We start from the raw sequence: 27927 nt of genomic DNA on the forward strand, positions 1-27927 counted from the left end.
ACAGATATGCCATATGCATCTTCTCCGGATGAGGCAGTATAAACCTCGAAACACGTTGAGCTACTTAGATGCATACGCATGTTTTTAATATACGATGCACTTGACATATTTTTACTTTTGATATGATTCTTCATTCCTCATGAGCATTACTGGCTCATGTTATCACACATTGTATAGTGTTATGTTTTTACTCTGCCATATAAATGTACTTGTTTGAGCCATGGTTACTATTCTAGAAAATCATTTATATGTGAACATTCATTAAATTGGATGTGTTATGTTAAATGTATTTGTTTAAAAGAGAAGTATGGGTTTGTTTTTTTTTTTTCCCCCATCATACTTGCCTAGGTCGACGCAGCATGGGTCCGATGCTGCATCTGTCCCTCGGTGCCTCTACACTGAGAACCGATCGATCGATGGCCGATGGCTCGATTCTCACAGCTACCTGAGCAGAGAGCTGCTGACTGTCAATTTGCAGCCACTCCGCTCTGTTTCTCCACGCTCACTGGATTGCTGAGCTGTGGAGGGGTGGGAGTGACCGTCTCAGGCTGTCAGCCACCTGCTGAGAGGCTGAAGATGGGTGTCAGTCCAGGCACCTGGTGGATCTAGACTTCCATTGTCGTGACGATGCTGTGCCTGGACTGATTCCTGTGTCGTCAGCAGAGAGCGGACTCCAGTCTGCTCTCTGCTGAAAAGGGGTCACAGGAGTGCAAAATAAATGTCACTCCTGTGACCCATGGGAGAAACCCAGCCAGACAATCTCAGGCTTTTAATAAACATTTCGGATTACATATATCTGGTATCCTTCATGTGCCTCACTCAAAGTCCCAAATTCCCTTCGTCATTAGAATTAACAGGGATCAAGGCACCCCAATCCCAATCTTCCTTTTTTATTTCAAAATAAATGCATATTTATATACAGCATGCAAAATTTCCAGGCCCATTTACATATGTGCAGTGCATTCATGTGCACTATGACACGACTTAGCATGCGTTTTGTTATGTTATTATTGCATTGCAACATTGTGTAAAGCATGTGGAACTCCTTGGTTCACTGGAATGCCATTAAAGATGTACAGAACTGCAACCTATGTAGTATGTGATGTCCCGCTTTGCCGCATGTGTTAACACGCATGGGCCCCCAAACATGAGCTATCCCCTACTGGGTACATTACACCCACCTGGGTGAAGTCTTCTGTGAAGTCACCACGTTACCTTAAGTCCGCAGGAAGCTATTTTGTGTGTTGGTCGGAAACTGTTTACAAAGCACTTTGATACTTTTTAAATGTGAGTGTTTTTAATAAAGAGAAAGTTTTACTGGTTTACACTATGTGGAGTTTTCCATTTGTATCTGTCATGAATCTGTAGTAATGTTTCATGCACTGACTGTCTGCTTACCTCCCTGGTCTGTGTATCAGCTTAGGGCCCAAGCTCTCACACCTGTGTGTTTAAAGCAGAGTCCAGCTACAAATACTGCAGCTGCTGACCTTTAATGATCAGACACTTACCTGTCCCGGGGTCCAGCGATGTGGGCGTATGAAGCCCCACTCGTCTCTCCCTCTTCTCTGTGGCGCCCGGCTGTGGCTTCACAGCCAGGCAACCACTGCGCATGTGCAAGCCGCGCACCGTGACTGGCCGGGCAAACATCTGGGACCTGTGACATGTCCCAGATGATTGCCAAGAAGGGGGGGGGGGGGGAGAGGTGATCTCCCTTCCGGTGCCACGGTGCGCCGGGAGGAAGTGGGAGTTGGGACCCACTCCCCCCCCCCCCAAAAAGAATGATATGTCAAATGTGGCATTTCAGGGGGTCATCTCCCTTAAATCGGATGTTCCATTTTTGGGTGGAACTCTGCTTTAAGTAATCTTCCTTAAGCACGATTCCACCCCAATCTCTAACAGAATACACTATTTAACCCTGCACACTGCAAGGCAGCCTTGCCCAAACAACAATTGTGTGAAGGCTTCCCTGGGTGATTCTTCCTGTGTACCGAAATTGGCTTGTTCTCCTGACCATCCCTGTCTGCTTCTTGACCTTGACCTTCAGCTCATCTTCTGACCATCCCTGTCTACTTGTTGCCCCAACCTTTGGCTCATCTTCTGGCCATCCCTGTCTGCTTGTTGCCCCGACCTTTGGCTTGTCCGCCTGACTATTCCTGATTGTCCTGGACTGCTGCTTCCTCTGGACCTGGAGTCAGCTGCAGGACCATGGCTGCAACCTTGTGTAGCTGCTTCCCAGAATCATTGACCCTCAGCAGGCAGTCATAGTGTTCACAACATCAGCGGAGGGCTCCTAGTCGCTTGGTCCCGCAGGTGACTTGACAGTATCTTTGCCAAGAAAACACATGGATGTATAATCGAGGAAATTTATCTGGAGGTTCCCTTTATGAGAGATGGAGTAACATTCTGGGAAGTTTTCTATGAGCCCTTTTGGGGTTGATCTGCGTTCTGACCTTTGTGTAACCAGAAGTTCGTGGCTATCTGGAAAGCCTATAGGGTATTACCTGGTGGAAGACCATTCAACTTTCTTGCAGGATACCTTAATCTCCTAAGCGTTTATGTGGATGGATCTGGTCACTTTCATCACATTTTTTGGATATTTGTTTATTTCACGTTTGGACTTTGCACATGATTATGTATTTTTGTTTGTATATTACACTTATTTCTTTGGATTTGAATTTTGATCAAAAAGTATTTGTTAATATCTCATCGTATGTTTTCAGATTTTTCTTAAAACATTTTTGTATGCCTAATTCTGCGTACACACGATCAGAATTTTGGTCGGAAAAAGCTCTGATGGTTTTCCCAACGGAATTCCGACAGGATTTCACTCAAGCTGTCTTGCATACACATGGTCACACCAAATTCTGACCCTCAAGAACGTGGTGACATACAACACATACGACGGGACTAGAAAAAGGAAGTTCAATAGCCAGTAGCCAATATCTTCCGTCTCGTAGTTGAATCTGCGCATGCATGAGATTTTGCGCATCGGAATTGCATACACACGATCGGAATTTCCGTTGGAAAAGTTGAGAACCTGCTCTCAATCTTTTGCTGGCGGAATTCAGCCAGCAAAATTCAGATGGAGCATACACATGGTCGCATTTTCTGACAAAAAGTTCTCATCTGTCTTTTGCTGCCCCGAAATTCGACCATGTGTACAGTTTTTCCGTTCCTGATAACAATTATACCCATCTACATTACTTAGAGATCTTATATACCTTTCTAATAAAGGAATAAAGGCATTACATTGACATTTGACTAATAAATGAACAGAGATTACATGGGAGAGAATAGAGGAAGACGCCATCACATACCAGTTGTGTGTGTGTGTGTGTGTTTGTGTGTCTAATATATATAATCTGCTCTGGGTTAGATTCTGAGCAAAAGGTTCTGAATCTTTTTTTTTGCTATTGTTTACCTATCAATACTGTTGAGATGATAGTTTTAATCAGTTTACTTCCGTATTACACAATGTGTCTGCAGTACGCCATTCGGCCATTGTACCTTCCTGGGTACTTAATTTTGTTTGGCTACAGTTAGTATAGTCTGCTCTATGATTCTATTAAATTATCCTGTATGGATAATGCTTTTGCCTTTTAGGCTATGTTCGCACCTACAGGTGCAACCAAGCGCGCATGAATTTATGCACATTGCCTGTAGGGCAGCCCATTCATTTCAATGGGCTGCACTATGTGCAAGAGATGCATAAAAAATTTCCAACCCTTTTTTAAAAAAAAGGCACATATTCAACCCATTGGAGCTGCAGCACCACTCAGTTTGGAGTAAAAATGTGCACTTTAACAGATGCACAGGGTGCTATTAACAGTTAATGGCATGGCCATTCATCTGCTAAAAGGCAGCATGTTTCTCTGTGGGTTGGTAAAGCATGCAACTTAGTGTGCGTTCCTGACATGCCAAGGTGTGAACCCTGCCTTAGATTTCTGTCAGTGCAACAATGTTGCCAATTATACTGTATGTAACTTAGAACTACAGCTTGGGAAATTCATGCACCCTTGTTGGGAAATTTGTTTAAACACTTCATACTTTCTTTCTTTGGTGGAGTCCATACCTACTGCTTTTAAAGCAGAGGATCCCCTTGACAAAGCTTTGTCGAATTGGATCCCCCTCTAAAGCACTTTGTTGATTAAAGTGGATCTTCAGTTATTTTTTCAACTTTCCATATATTAAATATTCTGCCCTTGTTGTTTTAACTTTGGATAGTAAAACTTTTTTTGTGCCAGGAAATACCTTATACAGCTCACTTCCTGTTTCTTGTCATTGAAATTCTGTATCTTGAAATCCATCAGACTGTTTTGATGTTGATTTTTCAAAGCAGCGTTGTTCTGTCAAATTAACAAACCTGTGAGATCTGCAGGCTTGCCACTGCCTTTAAAATTCAACTAAATGTAAATGGAGTTCTAAATACTGTATTTCACTATATAAGCTGAGTTTACTGTTAAAATAAGTGTGAAATGCAAGACTCCAGTGGGTGTAACAAGATGTCCACTTGCCACCTTCTCACTGTATCCTTACTGTGGACCAGTGCGGGGTGTAGCAAGATGGTGGTGATGGAATGCCACTTCCATTACAAAATCTGATGGGTCGCCTAATCTGCCAAAACACAAGCAAAGGAGAGGGGTTGATTCATAGGAGGGCCAATCAGAGATGCAGAGCTGAAGGGGGCTGGATGAGGGCAGAAAAAAGGCTACGCTGTGATCCGATGTTTTCTCAAACACAGCAGATGTAGATCACCAATAGGAATGGGCTGGGGCATGTTTAGGTTAGCTAATCACAGGTAGTGAGACATTTCCCGATCTGTGCAGCTGCAAACCAGGAAATGACTCACTGCCTGTGATTAGCCATGTGCCGTGTCGGCTTCCTGGCGGGATCTGGCAGGTGGGTTGGGACTAGGAACCCAAACACGCCCGAGCCTATCTCTAATCACCAGGTGTCGGCTAATAGATTACCTCCAGCACCCAGCAATCACCATGAATTTACACAGGACAGGGCTCTGCCTATGTAAACAAAGCAGAGCTTTGCCCTGTCAGCAGGGAAGTAATACATTTTCTTCCCCCGCAAAGCAGGGAATAAAATACTTCCCCTAATAAAAGCAACTCCCACAGTAAACCAAAACACTGGTTAGGCGCACATTTAACCCTTTGATTGCCCCTGATGTTTAACCCTTTCCCAGCCAGTGTCATTAGTACAGTGACAGTGCATATTGTTGATCACTGTATTAGTGTCACTGGTTCCCAAAAAGTGTTAGTTAGTGTCCGAATGTCCACCACAATATCACAGTCCCGCGTAAAAAGTGCTAAAAAATAAAAACCACAGTGGTGATCAAATACCACCTAAAGAAAGCTCTATTTGTGGGAAAAAAGGACATAAATATTATTTGGGTACAGCGACTCACAACTGCACAATTGTCAGTTAAAGTTATGCAATGCAGTTTAGCGAAAAATGGCCTGGTCACGACGGGGGGGGGGGGGGGGGGGGTAAAAGCAAGCTGTTATTTGTACTCCAGAGCTCCTCATACTGTGGATGGGGAACTCTGATATATCTAAGCAACAACATGATGTAACTAGAGAGGCACAATCAGGGAATTGTGACACAGAGGATGATGTGATGATGATGTGACAGCTGTTTAGAGAAGACATTCAAACTGACCTAACACTCTGATCTGTCATTACTACATATTATCCAATGTCCTGTATGTCATTTCATATGCAGTATATGTCAGACATATGACATTTATTTAAGAACATAACAAAACTGAGGGGTAAAGCAAAAGTCATGCAATAAACCATGAGATTGCATTACAGATATAATAAGCTAGTGGAATATTATACAGGGGACGTTCTCTCCCAATATGCCAGCAAACGTAGTGGATGATTTTTTTTTTTTTTTAGCTAAATAAATAAAAGCACACCAAATTTAATATTCTACCCCAATGTATGCAATATGTAATATTCTAGTTGGCCACAGGGAGGTGCTCATGCAATGGCTAATGATCACATTAGAAAAAAGGGAATGGGTACTATTGGCATTGCATTCAGTTTAGTGCAGAGAAGACTTTATAAATGTGTTTGAATTCATGTTTGTTTCTTTTAATGTAACATTTACTGTGACAATTTATTACAGTGGAACTTTACTCTTCCAATCAACAATGATTATTTTTGATCCTCATGCTGCTAGCATTCATAAATAGGGAAAGTATATCATATAAACTTGTTTTAAATGTTATTATTATTTTTTTTTTCTTCAGTTACTTCCTGGTTTCTTGTCTAGGCAAATGATGTCATACATCCCAAGAGAGGAGGAGGGGTTTTCTCAGCTAAGCCACCCGCCTGCATGCATGTGTTCCATCAGATTAGGCGACCCATCAAATCTTGTGACATTCCGTCACGGCCATCTTGGTACACCCTGCGCTCAGCCGCAGTAAGCCTGTTACAGTTTGAAGTCGCTAAGTGGACATCTTTTTACACACACTGAAGTCTTGCATTTCACACTTATTGTCAGGTCACCTTGAGGCGAGGTGACAGATGCACACCGAAGGGATCAGGAGTGCACCGCAAGGTTGTGGACCCTAAGGCTAACTGCTGCGGACGGGAGACAGATCCCACCGAGGTTAGAGCGTAAGATTCCCTGGGGCGCGGATTCTAAGAGCCAGCAGGTGTTCACCAGAGCCTCTAGTGGTGAGGATGAACTTGGCTGCAACTGGCTCCAGGTCGCGACCCCCTGGGTCCCCCAGCTCGCACCCACAGTAGGCAACAGGAGGACAGGGATAGTGAGGGATAAAGCCAAGGTCGGGGCCACAAGCAGACAGGAATAGTCAGGGACACGCCAATAGGTCAGGATCACAGGCAAACAGGGATAGTCAAGGACACGCCAAAGTCGGTAACGGAACAACAGAAGAGCACACGGTAGGTAACAGGAAGCTAAACACACAAAGGAATACACAATGGTTGATCAGCAGGGTTGGCCTGCAGTGCACAGGTTAATATAGAGTTCTCTGATAGGAGCTAGGGTGGAGTCATGCCAGGGGATGGATTACAAAAGCAGTCAGGTGAGGGTCGGCTGGTCTCTAGAGATGAACACATGGAAACAGGTAAGCAGACAAACTCTATTGCATAACCATGACACTTATTTTTACCGGTAAACTGAGCTTATATCATGAAATACAGTATGTAGAAGTCTGTGACACTGTTTTGATGTTGAATAATAAAAGCAGCGGTCTTCTGTCAGATTAGCAAACCTGTGAGATCAGCAGGCTTGCCGCTGATTTTAAAATTCAACATCAAAACAGTGTTAAGAAGTTCTAAATACTGTATTTCATGATATAAACTCAGCTTACTAAACTAAAGTGTGAAATGCAAGGCTTTGATGGGTGTAAAAAGATGTCCCCTTGGCGACTTCAGACTATAACCTTAGTGTGGTTGAGTGCGGGGTGTATCGAGATGGCTGTGATGGATTGTCACTTCCGTTAGGAAAACTGACGGGTTGCCTAATCTGAGAGAACACATGCGTGATCTAAGGGAAAATGGAATTCAGGAAGTAAATGCTACATTAATCATTTGCCCTTACTCAAGATGGACACAGCCAGAAATGCTAGGGGAGTATTTTTCAGCAAAATAAACAGTGGAAACATGGATGGATGGGGGAGTTTGCTTTAAATATTACAAATTAATTAAGTAATGGTTTTGCTTTGTGGTGCTCAGATGCAGTGAAAATGCTCTTTGAGATCTTTTGGCACTGTGCTTCATTGTACCCAGTATTCTGAACATACCTGTAAAGGGGCAATTTCCAGGCTAGTACGTGTGGCTGCAGGCAAGGATCAGTAGATTCTTGCTGGTGGTTGTAAACACAGCCTGCACATGCTGTTTGCAGCCAGTAGCTGTTTGCATATAAATTGCTCACTCAAACATTTACATACCAATACCGACCTTGGACATAGCCAGCGTGCATCCAGAGTCGCTGTTTATGCTGAGTTTTGGCGGCACACAAACTGGTCGCAGGTTGGCCAATTTTTATGCAGCCATAGCACAGTGTTGCTGCATCCACAGGCAGTATGCAGACAACTAGCCAGGGATAAATGAGCCTGTGCAGAGAGAGGAGGGGGGTGCTTGATGGGTGACATGCTCCATCTAATGCCACACACTCCTCCCCATCCTGCAAATATATGGTGCCTTCTGTCATTCAGTCATGCGTTATGATCACAATTTGTAAATGAGAAAATTTATAAATACGTAAATTCTAAAAATCGAAAATAAAGAAAATCCAGAAATTCAAAAGAATAACTAACTAATAACAACTATTACATTTATAGGTATTGGAATTTCCTTTGAAATGTGTCTGTTAGTGAATACAAATTCATCCGAAGTTACGAATTATCCGAAATAACGAATGCCACATCTAGACAAATGGAATGAAATTAATAATAATAAAAAGTTTTTATTATTATTATTGTTTATTATTATTATTATTATTATTATTAATTTGTTACATTCCATTCGTTTAGATATGGCATTCGTTATTTTAGATAATTCATAACTTTGAATAAATTGGTATTTGTTACGTTCACTAATGCCGCGTACACACGATCGGAGTTCTCGTCCGAAAAAGCTCTGATGGTTTTCCCGTCAGAATTCCGACGGAATTCTGCTCAAACTGTCTTGCCTACGCACTGTCACACCAAATTCCGACAGCCAAGAACGCAGTGACCGACAACAGATACGACGGGACTAGAAAAAGGAAGTTCAATACCTAGTAGCCAATAGCTTCCATCTCGTAGTTGAATCTGAGCATGGGTGAGTTTTTGCGTTTTGGAATTGCATACACACGATCGGAATTTCCGATAGAAAGTTTTTCCAACAGGAACATTGAGAACATGCTATCAATTTTTTTCTGGCAGGAATTCGGCCAGCTAAATTCTGCTGGAGCATACAGACTGATCACAAAAAGCTCTCATCTGTCTTTTGCTGGCCAAAGTTCAAAAGAAATTCCAATACCTATAATTTAATAGTTAGTAATAATTTAGTTATTTAATAGTTGGTTGGAAGCTAAACCGTAGAGACCTTGAGTGGAGAGTGAACAAGTCTTGCTTTTTGACTGCTGGTGACTGCTGGGTAACATTTTTATGTTCTTTTAGGGGCTTTTCCTTTGTACCTTTTTTAAATTGTCACAGTAACACCTTTTTCTGACACTTTTTTTTTTTTCTAAACAGCTTTTTTTTTTTCTTTGCTTCCTTCGGCCTACTAATTAAGGGGATAAGTGGTTAATTGGTCACAGGTGCTTAAGGCCTATATAACCTTGTGTAGCGCACATTTGAAATTGCCAGACTGCTGGTTGGAAGCTAAACAGTGGGTACCTTGAGTAGAGTGAACAAGTTGCTTTTTGACTGCTGGTGATCGCTGAGTTGCATTTTTAGGTTCTTTTTGGGGCTTTTCCTTGTAGCTTTTTAACACCTTTTTCTGACACTTTTTAAACTTTTTTTCTTTGCTTCCTTCAGCCTACTACTTAAAGGATCACTAAAGAGAATTTTTTTTTTTTTAAATAACAAACATGTTATACTTGCCTCCACTGTGCAGCTCGTTTTGCACAGTGTCCCCAAACCTGGTTTTCTGGGGTCCCTCAGTGGCTGTCTCGGCTCCCCCCCCCGCAAGGACTCCACACCTCTATGCAAGCTCCCTTGCATGGTGTGGAGTGTTGTGGGCGCACTCCCGTGATACAGCCAGCGGCCATAGCCATTCACTGTATCACTCGGCTCAGCCCCCCCTGCGAGCCGCGTCACTGGATGTGATTGACAGCAGCGCGAGCCAATGGCTGCACTGCTTTCAATCCATCCACTGTAACCAATCAACGCCCAGGCTGAGCGGCGAAGAGGATGTCGGGGCGAGCGCGGGAGAGCCGGTATTGTCAGATGTTTTTTCACCTTATTGCATAGAATGCATTAAGGTGAAAAAACTTTTACCTTTACAACCCCTTTAAGGGGAGTGGTTAGTTGGTCACAGGTGCTTGAGGCCTATATAAACTTGTGTAGAACTAATTGTAAGCCTACTCATCTTTAAGCTTGCTGGAAGTCTGTCCAAGTGGAACTGGACTAAGTGGTGAGTTAAAAACCAGAGTTTATAACAGGGGTCATAGTACCTGTTTAGTGTGAGTACCTGAGTGTTGTCTGAGTTGTGTTTGTGGATCATTAGTACTTGTGTATTGTGTTCTTGTGTATTGTGAGTGCACATAGGTCTGCGAGTGTTTTTGGCTTGTTGAGTGCCTGTGTATTGTCTTGTTGAGTACTAGTGTCAGGAAGTTATTAGGTCATTTGGACAGGGTATAATCCTCATTAAATTTAATGGGTACGATGCCCGGCGGGTGTGGAGAGGCGACTCGGTGTACATCTTGAGGCATGTATGTGTTCCTTGATCATTCCATCGAGGGTGAATAATGATGTGCTAAATGTAAGCACATTGTTTCCCTGGAAGCCCAGGTTCTGAATCTGGGGAAGCAACTGTCAGCACTGAGAAGTCCCTCCATACTAAAGGAGAGCCATAAACGTACACGGCAGGGGGCAGCACAGAGGCGGGTGGAGACAAAGGGGCACAGGCACTAGGAAAGAGTAGATGGGTGACAGTCAGGAAGGGTAGAGGGGGGAGTGCCAGGAAGGCCGATCCAGGGCTGGAGCATCCCAATAAGTACACTCCATTGAGTGACATTGGTGAAACCAGTCAGGGACCAGCACTGCTGGAGCTGAGGGACTCTCCTAGCTGCTGGGGGAAGAACTCCTCCAGTGAGAGTAGGAGGGAAGTGAAGGGAAAGGAAAGACAGATTCTGGTGGTAGGGGACTCAATTCTTAGAAGGACAGAGAGGCCAATCTGTAATAAAGACCTGAAGCGCCAAACTATGTTTTCTACTGGGCGCTCGGGTTTGGCATATCACAGATCTGGGGTATAGATTACAGGGAGGGGCTGGGGAAGACCCAGCTGTCATGGTGCACGTTGGCACCAATGACAAAGTCAGAGGCAGATGGAGTGTCCTAAAGAATGATTTTTAGGGACTTGGGAGCTAAATTGAGGAAAAGGACCTCCAAGGTAGTATTCTCAGGAATACTACCGGTACATCGAGCCACACCAGAAAGGCAGAGGGAGATTAGGGTAGTAAACAAGTGGCTGAAGAGCTGGTGTAGTAAGGAGGGGTTTGGGTTCCTGGAAGACTGGGCCAACTTCTCAGTCATTTACCAGTACTATAGAAGGGATGGACTGCATCTAAATGAGGAGAGTGCAGATCATCTGGGAATGAAGATGGCCAAAAAGTTAGAGGGGTTTTTAAACTAGGCGATGGGGGGGGGGGGGGGGGTCCAGAGGTAGAGATAGTCAGCATGGAACATATTCCAGAGGGTAGTATTGGGAGCATTAGTAGTAGGTTGACCAAAGCACATAAACCCAAGGTAAGTATAGTAGCAAAACCTCGTTGCAATCTCGAAACACCCAATAAGAGGATAATATGCAACTGGTCTAAACTATGTGGCATGTTCACCAATGCCAGGAGCCTGGCAGACAAGATGGGTGAACTAGAGATACTGTTGTACAAGGAGGATTTGGATTTTGTGGGAATTTCAGAGATCTAATTCAACAGCTCTCATGATTGGCTGGCAAACATTCAAGGGTATACTCTTTATCACAAGGATAGAGAGGGTAAAAAAGGGGGAGGGGTATGCCTATATATCAAGAATAATATACAAGTGAATGTGAGAGATGACATCACTAAGGGAGCTAGGGAGGAGGTGGAATCCTTATGAGTAGAGCTCCAAAGGGATGAAGCTAAGGGTAAAATAATACTGGGAGTATGCTATAGGCCCCCTAACCTGAGGGGGGAAGGGGAGACAGCTCTCATATCACAATTTGGATTAGCAGCAAGAATGGGAAGTGTTATAATGGGGGATTTTAATTATCCAGACATAGACTGGGCGGAGGGAGCCACGCATTCATCTAATGCCGCATACACACGATCGGAAATTCGGCCAGCAAAAGACCAATGAGAGCTTTTGGTTGGAAAATGTGATTGTATGTATGCTCCATTAGACTTTTGCTGGCCGAATCTCGGCCAGCAAAAGATTGAGAGCATATTCTCAATTTTTGGGTCGGAAAAAGTTCCTAACCGAAAATGCGTTCGTGTATATGCAATTCTGACACGCAAAAATGCACGCATGCTCAGATTCAACTACGAGACGGAAGCTATTAGCTACTGGCTATTGAACTTCCTTTTTCTAGTCCCGTCATACTTGTTGTATGTCACCATGTTCTTGGTGGTTCGGAATTTGGTGTGACCGTCTGTATGCAAGACAGCTTGAGCGAAAATCCCGTTGGAATTCCATCGGGAAAATCATCAGACGCACCAACTAGAAATAAAGTGTTTCTGGATCTAATGATTACCAACAATACAGGCCTGATCACGTGGAAATACAGGGCAATTTAGATAACGGCGATCACAGACCGATTGGCTTCAGTATAAATCGCACAAATAGGAAACACAAAGACACTGAATTTCAAAAGAGCCAACTTCCCTAAACTAAAAAACCTTGCTAGAAGGCATAAATTGGGATAAAATCTTAGGAACAAAGAACACAGAGGAGAGATGGGTTTGCTTTAAGAGCATATTAAAAAAGGGCATTAGCCAATGCATCCCATTGGGTAATAAATTTACAAAAGCGAACAAAAGTCTTGGATGGCTTAACTCCAAAGTAAAAATGCATATAAAAGCAAAGGAGAAGGCCTTCAATAAATACAAGGTTGATTCACACTTTATAAAGAATGCAACAAGAAATGTAAGGGTGCAATAAGGATGGCTAAGATAGAACATGTAAGACACATAGCGGAGGAGAGCAAAAAAAATATCCCAAGAAATTCTATAAGTATGTAGACAGTAACAAAGGGAGGACAGACCATATAGGCCCCAGAAAGAATAAGGAAGGACATCTGGTTAGAAAGGATGGGGAGATGGCGAAGGTATTGAATTTATTCTTCTCCTCAGTCTTCACGAGGGGATCGGATGGCTTCAGTAACCAAAACTGCAGTGTTTTTCCTCATGACACATCACAGGAAGCACCTCAATGGTTAAGAGAGGACAGAATTAAAATTAGACTTGGGAAACTTAACATTAATAAATCACAGGGACCAGACGGCTTGCACCCGAGAGTACTTAGGGAACTCAGTCAGTAATTGCCAGACCATTGCTCCTAATTTTTGCTGACAGTCTACTGACTGGAATGGTACCAGCTGATTGGAGAAAAGCCAATGTAGAACCAATATTTAAAAGCCCAAAATACATCCCTGGGAATTACAGACCAGTTAGCCTAACATCAATAGTATGCAAACTCTTGGAGGGGATGATAAGGGACTATATACAAGATTTTAGTAATGAGAACAGTATCATTAGCAGTAATCAGCATGGATTCATGAAGAATCATTCTTGCCAAACCAATCTATTAACCTTCTATGAGGAGGTGAGTTGACATCTCGATAAAGGAAGGCCCGTAGACGTGCTGTATCTGGATTTTGCAAAAGCATTTGACACAGTTCCCCATAAACGTTTACTGTACAAAATAAGGTCCATTGGCATGGACAATAGGGTGAATACATGGATTGAAAACTGGCTACAAGGGTGAGTTCAGAGGGTGGTGATAAATGGGGAGTAATCAGAATGGTCAGGGGTGGGTAGTGGGGTCCACCAGGGTTCTGTGCTGGGACCGATCTTGTTGAATTTGTTCATAAACGACCTGGGGGATGGAGTAACAGTTCAATCTCTGTATTTGCGGACAATACTAAGCTTTGCAGGGCAATAACTTCTCTGCAGGATGTGGAAACCGTGCAAAAAGATCTGAACAAATTAATGGGGTGGGCAACTACATGGCAAATGAGGTTCAATGTAGAAAATGTAAAATAATGCATTTGGGTGGCAAAAATATAAATGCAATTTTTACACTGGGGGGAGAACCTCTGGGGGAATCTAGGATGGAAAATGACCTGGGGGTCCTAGTAGATGTTAGGCTCAGCAATGGCATGCAATGCCAAGCTGCTGCCAACAAAGCAAACAGAATATTGGCATGCATTAAAAAGGGGATAAAACAATAATTCTCCCGCTCTACAAGACTCTGGTCCGGCCACAACTAGAGTATGCTATCCAGTTCTGGGCACCAGTCCTCTGTAAGGATGTACTGGAAATGAAGCGAGTACAAAGAAGGGCAACAAAGCCAATAAAGGGTCTGGAGGATGTTAGTTATGAGGAAAGGTTGCGAGCACTGAACTTGTTCTCTCTGGAGAAGAGACGCTTGAGAGGGGATATGCTTTCAATATACAAATACCATACTGGTTACCCCACAATAGGGATAAAACTTTCTTGCGGAAGGGAGTTTAACAAGATCCGTGGCCACTCATTAAAATTAGAAGAAAAGAGGTTTAACCCTAAACTACGTAGAGGGTTCTTTACTGTAAGAGCGGCAAGGATGTGGAATTCCCTTCCACAGGTGGTGATCTCAGCAGGGAGCGTCAATAGTTTCAAGAAACTGTTAGATAAGCACCTGAAAGACTGCAACATACAGGGATATACAGTGGTGTGAAAAAGTGTTTGCCCCCTTCCTCATTTCCTGTTCCTTTGCATGTTTGTCACACTTAAGTGTTTCGGAACATCAAACCAATTTAAACAATAGTCAAGGACAACACAAGTAAACACAAAATGCAATTTGTAAATGAAGGTGTTTATTATTAAAGGTGAAAAAAAATCCAAACCATCATGGCCCTGTGTGAAAAAGTGATTGCCCCCTAAACCTAATAACTGGTTGGGCCACCCTTAGCAGCAACAACTGCAACTAAGCGTTTGCGATAACGTGCAATGAGGCTTTTACAGCGTCCTGGAGGAATTTTGGCCCACTCATCTTTGCAGAATTGTCCTAATTCAGTTACATTAGAGGGTTTTCGAGCATGAACGGCCTTTTTAAGGTCATACCACAACATCTCAATAGGATTCAGGTCAGGACTTTGGCTAGGCCACTCCAAAGTCTTCATTTTGTTTTTCTTCAGCCATTCGGTGGTGGACTTGCTGATGTGTTTAGGATCATTGTCCTGCTGCAGAACCCAAGTTCGTTTCAGCTTGAGTACACGAACAGATGGTCGGACATTCTCCTTCAGGATCTCTTGGTAGACAGCAGAATTCATAGTTCCTTTTATCACGGCAAGTCTTCCAGGTCCTGAAGCAGCAAAACAGCCCCAGACCATCACACTACCACCACCATATTTTACTGTTGGTATAATGCTCTTTTTATGAAATGCAGTGTTCCTTCTACGCCAGCTATACTTGGACACACACCTTCCAAAGAGTTCCACTTTTGTCTCATCGGTCCACAGAATGTTGTCCCAAAAGTCTTGGGGATCATCAAGATGTGTTGTGGAGAAATTGAGACGAGCTTTGATGTTCTTTTTGCTCAGCAGTGGTTTTCTCCTTGGAACTCTGCCATGCAGGCCATTTTTGCCCAGTCTTTTCCTGATGGTGGAGGCATGAACGCTGACCTTAACTGAGGCAAGTGAGGCCTGCAGTTCCTTGGACGTTGTTGTGGGGTCTTTTGTGACCTCTTGGATGAGTCGTCGCTGCGCTCTTGGGGTAATTTTGGGCGGCCGGCCACTCCTGGGAAGGTTCACCACTGTTCCATGTCTTCGCCATTTGTGGATAATGGCTCTCACTGTGGTTCGCTGGATTCCCAAAGCTTTGGAAATGGCTTTATAACCCTTTCCAGACTGATAGATCTCAATTACTTTCTTTCTCAATTGTTCCTGAATTTCTTTGGGTCTCGGCATGATGTGTAGCTTTTAAGGATCTTCTGGTGGACCTTACTGTGTCAAGCAGCTCCTATTTAAGTGATGCCTTGATTGTGAACAGGTGTGGCAATAATCAGGCCTGGGTGTGGCTAGAGAAATTGAACTCAGGTGTGGACAACCACAGTTAAAGTATGTTTTAACAAGGGGGGCAATCACTTTTTCACACAGGGCCATGATGGTTTGGATTTTTTTTCACCTTTAATAATAAACACCTTCATTTACAAATTGCATTTTGTGTTTACTTGTGTTGTCCTTGACTATTGTTTAAATTGGTTTGATGTTCCGAAACACTTAAGTGTGACAAACATGCAAAGGAACAGGAAATGAGGAAGGGGGCAAACACTTTTTCACACCACTGTACAATGTAATACTGACATATAATCACACACATAGGTTGGACTTGATGGACTTGTGGCTTTTTTCAACCTCACCTACTATGTAACTAAGTAATTAGTTATTTCAGATTACTGAATTTTTGGGGATTTCGAATTTCCAAGTTTTCGAACTTAAGAACTTCAGAAAAATTCTTTAAATGGTTTTTCGTTAATTCAGATATTTCATAATTAATGAATTTGTCGAAATTCGTTAAAGAAACAATTTCAGAACAAAAGGAATTGCACTTATCGTACGATCACTTTCGACACGATCGTACGATAAGCAGATCTTGGTACAGAGCTTTCGAGAGCCAATCATGACAGTTCATCTGATTATCTGATCTGAGAAACAAAAAATTTTTTTTTCTCATACGATACCAGATCGTACGATTTTCATTTTAATGGATAACAATGAGACCGCAATGGATTCGCTGACCACAACAACAGACCAGGTACGATTACAATTAAAACCGAAGGAGTAAAGTAACTCTTTAGCTTTCTTAATTTTTTTTATAGAATTGAAATGTCAGTTTGAGCCGAGGTGGAGTTTGCTTTCTGATTGAATGTGTCATTTGTTTCAGTGCAGCTTCTAATTTGAACAAAGCTTTCATGTGGAGCAACGGCTGTGCTGGGAAGAGAAAGCGAAAGTGAGCTGTCGCTGGGTTCAGGAACTTGTGTTGTTTGCTATGGTTGCTCGTGCTTTACAGAGCAATGTGAAGGCCTTTATGTCTGCAGCGTGACAGTTCTTCACTGAATATCCGTCTTCCCTGCTGACCTCTTATTAATCAGGTATGTTGGGGGCTTTTGTCATATGTCTTGGATGATCATGTCACTGTAAGACTCAGTCACAGCTGTTCAAATCATTTCTCTTTATGCCGATTGTTTCTTAAATGGCAGATATCATTTAGTTTCCATTTTGCATATAAGCCTGATCACAACATTAGGCCTTGAGGGTGGTCTTCAGTGTATTCCTGTCCTGTCCCAAAATGTTTTGCAATCTCTATAATGAAAAATGGCAACGGTAAATCATCATATATAGCTCTGCTGCTTTGTGGGGGACACTTTCCTTAAAGAGTGACTTTCCTCTGTTTATTTGCCCTCAGGATCACCATCAACATGGAGTTTGTATGTTCTTCATGGGTCACATTACAGTAATAGCTCCCTCTGGGTCAGGGTTTGGTTTTATGAACACTATAAAGCTTTGCGAATTTGATCAGCAGTATAAAATTGACTAAAATAAGACAGATTTATTAAGCAATCACAATCGTATTTAGTATCCAGTAATACCTCATACACACGATCCGAAAATCGGACGACGGATCATCTGTTTTTTGGGGGGTTTTTTTGCATGCTCGAACCTGAAGAGCTTACTAAAGTTACGAAAATTCTCGTACGACAGAATAAAAAATCAAAAGTGATGTAATGTGTTGTGTTGTTGTGTATTTCTATTGCATTTTCGGATGTCAACTGTACTGATTGAACGAAAATTGTACGATCTGGTGATCATTTTTACGTTTGTCCGATTGGATAATATTGGATGAACTGTTGTGATCGGCTATTGAAAGCTCCGTACTAACGATACGATTATTGTACGATCGCTTTGAAAGCGGTATTTTTTGTACGGTTTTCGGATTGTGTGTATGGGCCTTAAGTCACGTTTCAGTTTACTGCAGATCAGGGGGATGTTAAGTCTTTTTTTTTTTGTCATTACTGAACGTTGAACATGCTCTTTGCTAAATGAATCAGATAAATAAAGTTATTGCAGTTGCATGCAGTGTGACCGATTTACAGGAAGCAAGAGGTTACTTTTAGTTTATATCTGTGTAGGCCGCAACAGCTTGTGTCTTTATGAAAAATTTTGTTAGTCAGCAATATCTACACATTATTATGTGTTGCACGGGTTTAAACTGATTGTAAAGAAGAAAATTAGCATCGGGGAAAAACGATTGTACACAGCAGGTAAGTATAACATCAGGGGTACAAAATTACCTTAAAAGCTTAGTTAAAAAAAATCAAAAAATCTGTCATACTTAGCCTTGCAATTGTATTACAGCAGCTCTCTGGGCCCTTCCCCCTCTTGTTGAGTGGCCCTATAGCAAATTGCTTGCTATGGGGGCACTTGTGCGTGCTCGCTCCCAAGCTGCCTCTCTGTGTCCATAAGGCTTCATGTACACTAGCCTACATTTACAGCAACTGTGGGGAAACACAGCTAAATCACAACACAAAACATTCCTATCCTGAACGTGACTCTTTCACATTCAGGAGGCAGGTTGAAGGTCGCCTAAACCGGCAACTCCTTAAAGCAGAACTCCACACAAATGGGGAAGCTCCGCTTGTCTGCCTCCTCCCCTCTCTGGTGCCACATTTGCAGGGGAGGGGGAGCGGGTACCTGTTTTTTGTCAGTTGCCCGCTCCCACTTTCTGCTGAGTTTGCCGCAGTGAACTCAGTCAGAAGTTTGGCCCTCGCCACAGCCAGCCCTTTTGAATTAAATTATTGTTTTCAATTAATCGCATAATAACCTTAAAAAATGTGTGGTGTATAATTTAGTTAATGTAAAAATAAAAGGCAATTTATTCTTAAAGTGTTTGTTAACCCAAAAAATAATTCCGATTCTGGTCCCTGAAAGCAGATTACACAGCATAGTGCTTTCGCTGTAAAATCTGCCCCTCTCTAAACTGTAAAAAAAACTCCCTGAAATGACCTGTATGTCCTCTCTATACTGACCACGATAACCAGGACTGCTCCGCCCTGATCACCGTGAGTACTTCCCTCCGTCATACGTAGCTGTCCTCTCTGTTCTCCTCTCTCCCCCCACCCTCTCCTTGCCTATCAGCACCCTCTCTTTCCGCCTACCCCCCTCCCCCCTGCCGCTATTATTAAATCTAAAACCCTACATTAGTCACTCCCAGCCAGGTTGGCATATCACATTGTGCAAGTCCTTTGTAAAAACCAGCATTCTAAATACCTCTTTTGAGCTATCTTCAGGTCAGTCACATAACTTGTGGCCACTTTACAGCTCCGATGCATTGCTTCTGCTGGAGGTCATGTAATGTACCTAACTGATGTCAGAGGGAGATCATGGCCCCTCCCGCAGAAGCGATGTATCCATCTAAGTACCTGAGTACCTGTCACAGTTCATCTAAGTACCCAAGTACCTGTCACAGTTCATCTAAGTACCCAAGTACCTGTCAAAGTACCTGTCACAGTCCATCTGAGTACCTGTCACAGTCCATCTGAGTACCTGTCACAGTCCATATGAGTACCTAAGTACCTGTCACAGTCCATATGAGTACCTGTCACAGTCTATATGAGTACTGAGTACCTGTCACCGCCCTTCAGAGTACCCAAATACCAGTCACCAGCCCATCAGAGTACTGGAGTACCTATCTGTAGCCCATCAGATTACCCGAGTACCTGTCACCAGGCAATCAGAGTACCTGAGTACCTGTCTGCAGCTCATCACGTTACCCGAGTACCTGTCTTCAGCCCATCAGAGTACCCGAGTACCTGTCTTCAGCCCATCAGAGTACCCGAGTACCTATTTGCAACCCATGCCTCATAGAATATACGTTGGGGTGTCTGCTTTCCATAATGGGGTCATTTTGTGGGTAATTTCACTGGGCTGGTGCTCAAGGACCTTCAAAAGTCTGATAGGTAGGCATGAAATGAGATGTGTAACTTATGCTCCTGGGACGCCTGAAGGTGCTACTTCAGTGTTGGGCCTCTGTATGTGGCCAGGCTGTGTAAAAGTCTCACATGTGGTATACTCGAGAAGAGTAGCAGAATATATTTTGGGAGGTCTTTTTTGCTATATACATGCTATGTGTTAGAAATATTTTATAAATTGACAACTTTGCATAAAAAAAATAAATAAATGCGTTTTTCATTTTTTTGCCATACTCGGCAAGAGTAGTAGAATGTATTTTGGGGTATAATTTGTTGTATGCATATGCTGTGTGTGAGAAATAACCTGATAATATGACAATTTTGTAAAAAAAAAAAACAATCTTCATTTTGCAAAGAATTGTGGGGAAAAATTACAACTTAAAAAACTCACCATGCTACTTAATACCTTGGAATGTCTACTTTCTAAAAAGGGGTCATTTGGGGGGGAGTCCATTCACACAGGGGCGACTTTGGATCTGACTTGAAGTTGCGCGACATGATAAAATCAATCTAAGTGAATGAGAGCCGTCTTAATGTACACTACTGAAGTCGCTCCGACTTCAGAAAAGGTTCCTGTACTACTTCAATCTGACTTCTAGGCGACTTGTATCCATTGATTTCAATGGAAGTCACCTCCAAGTCAGATCCCCTGTCTTAACCACTTGCCGTCCACCTCACACCGATATACATCGTCAGAAACGCTGATGCAGGCAGAATCACGTACCTGTACGTTGCCCTTTAACCACTTAACGACCGCCGCATGCCATTGTACGTCATCACAATGGCATGTACAGGCACAAGCACGTACATGTACGTGCTTGCCTTCCAGCGGGTGGGGGATCCGATCGGACCCCCTCCTTCTGCATGCGGCGGTCCGTTTCGCTTCAGGAGTGATCTGGGATGAGGGGACGGCCGTTGGTTTCTGGCCATCCCCTCTCGATCGCTCCTGGCCAATGAGAAGCTTCCTCCCACTGTGTATTGTATACACAGGCAGGGAGGAAGTGATGTCATTCTCCTCGGGGCGGTCTTTTTGACCGGACTACAAGGAGAAGACTAAAAGTAAGTGTGCACCAACACTACACTGACATGTAGGCACACAAACCCCCCCCCCCATCAACCCCCCGATCGCCCCCCCTCCCAGTCACAGTGTCACTGATTGCAGTGATCATTTATTTACTAATCACTGCATTCAGTGTCAGTTGTAAAAGTAAAAACTGTCAGGGCAGTTAGTGTTAGGTCCAGGGTAGCCCCCTACCACCCCCCAATAAAGGTTTAACCCCCTGATTGCCCTTAGAGTTAACCCTTTCACCCCCTTTTGCCAGTGTCACTAAGCGATAATTTTTCTGATCGCTGCATTAGTGTCACTAGTGTTGCTAGGTAGCTAGTTATTTTTTTAGGTTCACCGCCAGGTTTTTATAGCGCTAGGTACCCCCATATACTACCCAATAATGGTTTTAACCCCCTGATGGCCCCTAGTTAACCCTTTCACCAGCGATCACCGTATAAGTGTCACTGGTGACGCTGGTTAGCCAGTTAGTTATTTAGGTTCCCCGTCAGGTTTTTCTATAGCGCCAGGGACCCCCATATACTACCTAATAAAAATGTGATCCCCCTGATTGCCCCTAGTTAGTTAACCCTTTCACCAGTGATCACCGCATAAGTGTTACGGGTGACTCTGGTTAGTTAGTTTGCTTTTTATAGCATCAGGGCACCCACCATTTATTACCCAATAAAGGTTTAACCCCCTGATCACCCGGCGGTTGATATCAATTAGGTTTTAGGGTCAGGGTCTGCGTTGCCCCAGGCAGCGCTAGGTTATTGCCAGTACCGCTAACACCCACGCGCAAAGCATACACCTCCCGTAGTGGTATAGAATCTGAACAGATCAATATCTGATCTGATCAGATCTATACTAGCGTCCCCAGCAGTTTAGGGTTCCAAAAAAAACGCATTGTTAGCGGGATCAGCCCAGATACCTGCTAGCACCTGCGTTTTGCCCTTCCGCCCAGCCCACCCAAGTGCAGTATCGATCGATCGCTGTCACTTACAAAACACTAAACACATAACTACAGCGATCGCAGAGTCAGGCCTGATCCCTGCGATCGCTAACAGTTTTTTTTGGTAGCGTTTTATATTTAAATCCGGAAGGCAGTGCTTGGTTTTCGGGGTCCCGTACGTGGCTAGGCTCCCAAAAAGTCCCCCACATGTGGTATCCCTGTACTCAGGAGAAGCAGCAGAATTTATTTTGGGGTGCAATTTGACTTATGCCCATAGCATGTGTGAGCAATATATCATTTAGTGACAACTTTGTGCAAAAAAAAAAAAAACTGTAATATTCCTGCAACTTGTGGCAAAATATAAAATGTTTCATGGACTCCACATGACTCTCAGTAAATAGCTTGGGGTGTCTACTTTCCAAAATGGGGTCATTTGGGGGGGGTTTTGTGTTATTTTGGCATTTTATGGCCTTCGAAACTGTGATAGGTAGTGAGGAGTGAAATCAAAAATTTGCACCCTTAGAAATCCTGAAGGCAGTGATTGGATTTCGGGGTGTCGTACGCAGCTAGACTCCCAAAAAGTTCCACATATGTGGTATCCCTGTACTCAGGAGAAGCATCAGAATATATTTTGGGGTGCAATTCCACATATAACTATGGCATGTGTGAGCAATATATCATTTAGTGACAACTTTTTGTAAACTTTTTTTTTTTTTGTGTCATTATTCAATCGCTTGGGACAAAAAAAAAATATTCAATGGGCTCAACATGCCCCTCAGCAATTTCCTTGGGGTGTCTACTTTCCAAAATGGGGTCATTTGGGGGGGGTTTGTACTGCACTGCCATTTTAGCACCTCAAGAAATGAGATAGGCAGTCATAAATTAAAAGCTGTGTAAATTCCAGAAAATGTACTCTAGTTTGTAGATGCTATAACTTTTGCGCAAACCAATAAATATACGCTTATTGACATTTTTTTTTTTTTTTACTAAGGACATGTGGCTGAATAAATTTTGCCCTAAATGTATGACTATTCGATTTTTCTTATAACAAAAAGTAGAAAATATATTTTTTTCTCAAAATTTTTGGTCTTTTTCCATTTATATTGCAAAAAATAAAAATCGCAGAGGCAATCAAATACCATCAAAAGAAAGCTCTATTTGTGGGAAGAAAAGGATGCAAATTTCGTTTGGTACAACATTGCATGACTGCGCAATTACCAGTTAAAGCAGTGCAGTGCGAAATTGTAAAAAGACCTCTGGTCCTTAGGCTGAAAATTGGTCCGGGGCTGAAGTGGTTAAGAGGCGGCCAGCGCACGGGATACCCGCGATCGCCTCATGGGGAGGAAGAACGGGGAGATGCTAATGTAAACAAGCATCTCCCCATTCTGCCTAGTGACAGTGTCGCTGATCTCTGCTCCGTGTGATTGGAGCAGAGATCAGTGACGTGTCATCGTTTTGTAGGCAAACCCCTCCCTCCCACAGAGCTGATTATTATGTGATTGGCCACTGGCAAAGTCCCCTATACTGGAGGCAGCTTCAAATCCCATTGTAAGTTGTGCGCTGTGATTCATTCTCAAGTCGTGTCCAAGTTGCCTTCCAAAGTCACGCTGGAAGTCATGTTGCCACTTTCAAGTGCACTTGCAGTTTTCCTTTGGCAAATAACCCCCAATGTCTTCCTTCAAAAAAAAAAAAATTTATTTTAAGAACGTTTGTTGATTTTCTAATTGTTGGGTCAAATCGACATTCGTTTTTGACCACAGTAATGGGAAACTTCGAAAACTGAATGTTAAATGCAAGTGAAGTTTTCAAAAGACAAATGTACAAAGAGTTTTTGTAATAAATATTCTTGTTCAAAAATCGATGTGTATGGCCTGCATAAGGCTAGGTTCACACCTTTTGCAGTTTGCTTTGATCCATTTCTACAGTGATTTTTGCTGTGCGTTTTGCATTTTTGCACATGCGATTTTACTGCAATCTGCATTTTGTTATGCTTTTTTTTTTGGCCAATTTGTTTTTGGGCAGAATAAAAAAATGCAAATTGCAGCAACCACGCACTATATGCTTTTCTGCAGTTTCTCCACTGAAGCACCGTTTTGCATTGAAAAAAGTCCTTGACCCTTTCCAAATACTCTGCGGCTGAAAAAAGCATAGATGTGAATGTGTCCCGTGTTAAATGAACTCTAGTGTGTTTCTGCAAAAAGCACCAATAAACACATAGATGTGAACCAGGCCTTTTTGTGTATCACATGTTATAATGGGATTAAAAAAAAATATATTGGCCGTTTTATAGTACAAAAGAGCAAATAGTCACTACTATAAGGGGTTCATTTATACCGCGAAACAGTGAAAGTAATAATATATTGCTACAATGTAAAGTAGTGAGTGTACAGCTTGTATAACAGTGTAAATTTGCTGTCCCCACAAAATAACTCAACATACAGCCATTAATGTCTAAACCACTGGCAACAAAAGTGAGTACACCCCTAACCAAATTGGTCCAATTAGCGACCCCCCCCCCCCCCTGGTGTCACATGGCTCATTAGTGTTACAAGGTCTCAGGTGTGAATGGGGGAGCAGGTGTGTTATATTTGGTGTTATCACTCTTACTCTCTCATACTGGTCACTGGAAGTTCAACATGGCACCTCATGACAAAGAACTCTCTGAGGATCTGAAAAAAATTATTTTTTTTGCTACATAATGATGGCCTATGCTATAAGAAGATTGCCAAGACCCTGAAACTGAGCTGCAGCACGGTGGCCAAGACCATACTGTGGTTTAACAGGACAGGATCCACTCAGAACAGACATGGTCGACCAAAGAAGTTGAGAGCATGTGCTCAGCGTCATATCCAGAGGTTGTCTTTGGAACCATGTCTTGTGGTCTGATGAGACCAAGATATATTTATTTGGTTCAGATAGTGTCAAGCATGTGTGGCAGCAACCAGGTGAGGATTACAAAGACCTACAGTCAAGCATGGTGGTGGGAGTGTCATGGTCTGGGGCTGCATGAATGCTTCCAGCACTGGGGAGCTACAGTTTATCGAGGGAACCATGAATGCCAACATGTACTGTGACATACTGAAGCAGAGCATGATCCCCTCCCTTTGGAGACTGGGCCAAAGGGCAGTATTCCAACATTACAAACACACTTCCAAGACGATTACTGCCTTGCTAAAGAAGCTGAGGGTAAAGGTGATGGACTAGCCAAGTCTGTCTCCAGACCTAAACCCTATTGAGCATCTGTGGGGCTCAAATGGAAGGTGGAGGAGCGCAAAGTCTCTAACATCCACCAGCTCTGTTATGTCGTCATGGAGTAGTGGAAGATGACTCCAGTGGCAACCTGTGAAGCTCTGGTGAACTCCATGCCCAAGAGGGTTAAGGCTGTGCTGGAAAATAATGGTGGCCACACAATATATTGACACTTTGGGCCCAATTTGGACATTTTCACTTAGGGGTGTACTTACTTTTGTTGCCAGCAGTTTAGACATTAATGGCTGTGTGTTGAGTTATTTGGAGGGGACAGCAAATGTACACGGTTATACAAGCTATACACTCACTACTATACATTGTAGCAAAGTGTAATTTAATGTTGTCACATGAAAATATATAATAAAATATTTACAAGCATGTGAGGGTTATACTCCCTTTTGTGAGATATTGTATATATTATAATAATAAATACACCCATAAGTAGGATATATGGGCATTTTAGCTAGGAGTCAGAAATTATATATATTTTTTTATATTAAAGTAGTACTAAAAGCTGAGACTTTTTTCATGGATATGATCATTTTATATATAATGCACAGTACTGGTAAAAGTTTACTTTAAAGGTAATTGTAATGCCTTATATTACCTCCAGTCTAGAGAGGTCTTATAGCAAGGTAAAAAAAAAAACTCTGCCTTTAGAACCACTCACTTCCTGCCCAGGACTACATGTCCAATGAGGCATTGCTCCTCATACATTAACATTCACAAGTTCTCAGGCACATACTGACATGTATGGAGTGTACTGAGATGTATGTGTGCTTCACTGTATTTCCAGAGATGTAAACAAATAATGCATTCTGTATTTAGGCCAACTATTCTGTCTGATACATTTATTTCTTATGATTGTCAGCTCCACCTGGTGGCCATAATGCAGTGTTCTCCTGATTACTGCATTTCAGGAAAGTAGTGCATTATGACCACTAGATGGAGCTGAAGATTACAGGAAAAAAATATTGGACACATTACAGAGGTTATTCATGCAATGTCTGTGCAAATGTTGAGTATATACAGTTGTGCTCATAAGTTTACATACCCTGGCAGAATTTATTTATTGGCCATTTTTCAGAGAATATGAACAACACGAAAACTTTCTTTTACTCATGGTTAGTGTTTGGCTGAAGCCATTTATTATCAATAAACTGTGTTTACTCCTTTTTAAATCATAATTACAACAGAAACTATCCAAATGACCCTGATCAAAAGTTTGCATACCCTGGTGATTTTGGCCTGATAACATGCACACAAGTTGACACAAAGGGGGTTGAATGGCTTTTAAAGGTAACCATCCTCACCTGTGATCTGTTTGCTTGTAATTAGTGTGTGTATAAAAGGTCAATGAGTTTCTGGACTCCTGACAGACCCTTGCATCTTTCATCCGGTGCTGCACTGACGTTTCTGGATTCTGAGTCATGGGGCAAGCAAAAGAATTGTCAAAGAATCTGCGGGAAAAGGTAGTTGAACTGTATAAAACAGGAAAGGGATTTAAAAAGATATCCAAGGAATTGAGAATGCCAGTCAGCAATGTTCAAACTCTAATCAAGTGGAAAATGAGGGGTTCTGTTGAAACCAAACCACGGTCAGGTAGACCAACTAAAATTTTAGCCACAACTGCCAGGAAAATTGTTCAGGATGCAAAGAAAAACCCACAAATGACTTCAGGTGAAATACAGGACTCTCTGAAAACATGTGGTGTGGCTGTTTCAAGATGTACAATAAGGAGGCACTTGAAGAAAGATGGGCTGCATGGTCGAGTTGCCAGAAGAAAGCCATTACTATGCAAATGCCACAAAGTATCCTGCTTACAATACGCCAAACAGCAGAGAGACAAGCCTCAAACCTTCTGGCACAAAGTAATTTAGAGTGATGAGACCAAAATTTAGCTTTTTGTCCACAACCATAAATGCTTCATTTGGAGAAGAGTCAACAAGGCCTATGATAAAAGGTACACCATTCCTACTGTGAAACACGGAGGTGGATCACTGATGTTTTGGGCATGTGTGAGCTACAAAGACACAGGCAATTTGGTCAAAATAGATGGCAAGATGAAAGCAGTATGTTATCAAAAAATACTGGAGTAACATTTGCATTCATCAGCCAGGAATCTGCGCATGGGACGTACTTGGACATTCCAACATGACAATGATCCAAAACACAAGGCCAAGTCGGCATGTCATTGGCTACAGCAGAATAAAGTGAAGGTTCTGGAGTGGCCATCTCAGTCTCCTGACCACAATATCATTGAGACACTCTGGGGAGATCTCAAACATGCAGTTCATATAAGAAAGCCCAAGAATTTACAGGAACTGGAGGCTTTTTGCCAAGAGAAATAGGCAGCTTTACAATATGAAAAGATAAAGAGGCTCATCTACAAATACCACACAAGACTTCAAGCTGTCATTGATGTTAAAGGGGGCAATACACAGTATTAAGAACTGGGGTATGTAAACTTTTGATCAGGGTCATTTGGGTAGTTTCTGTTGTGATTAGGATTTAAAAAGAGTGAACACAGTTGATTGATAGTAAATGGCTTCAGCCAGACACTAACCATGAGTGAAAGAAGCGTTTTTGTGTTATCATTCATATTCTCTGAACAATAGCCAAGAAATCATAAATTCTGCCAGAGTATGTAAACTTATGAGCACAACTGTGTGTATGTGTGTGTGTGTGTAAATATATATATGTATATATATAATCTTTCTCAGAATTGGTAAGTCCTGATATGGGATCCAGAATTCAGAGACTAATGCCACGTACACA

The 27927-nt window shown here is 42.5% G+C and overlaps 1 protein-coding gene across 3 annotated transcripts in view; it reads left to right on the forward strand.

Moving 5' to 3' along the window:
• Positions 1-27927, forward strand: part of ERAP1 (endoplasmic reticulum aminopeptidase 1) — a 150806-nt gene that overhangs the window by 55356 nt on the left and 67523 nt on the right. The window contains exon 2 of one of the 3 annotated variants that reach the window (XM_077462357.1): positions 16819-17026. The exons of 1 other annotated variant lie outside the window; for it this stretch is intronic. The gene's annotated coding sequence lies outside the window, so the exon portion shown is untranslated. The remainder of the gene's footprint in view (positions 1-16818; positions 17027-27927) is intronic. One more of the 3 variants, XM_077462359.1, reaches the window with a different exon arrangement.

This window comes from Lithobates pipiens, unplaced genomic scaffold (assembly GCF_037356315.1).
Source record: "Lithobates pipiens isolate NorthernLeopardFrog02 unplaced genomic scaffold, aLitPip1_a1.2 Scaffold_3, whole genome shotgun sequence".
NCBI classification, from domain to species: domain Eukaryota; kingdom Metazoa; phylum Chordata; class Amphibia; order Anura; family Ranidae; genus Lithobates; species Lithobates pipiens.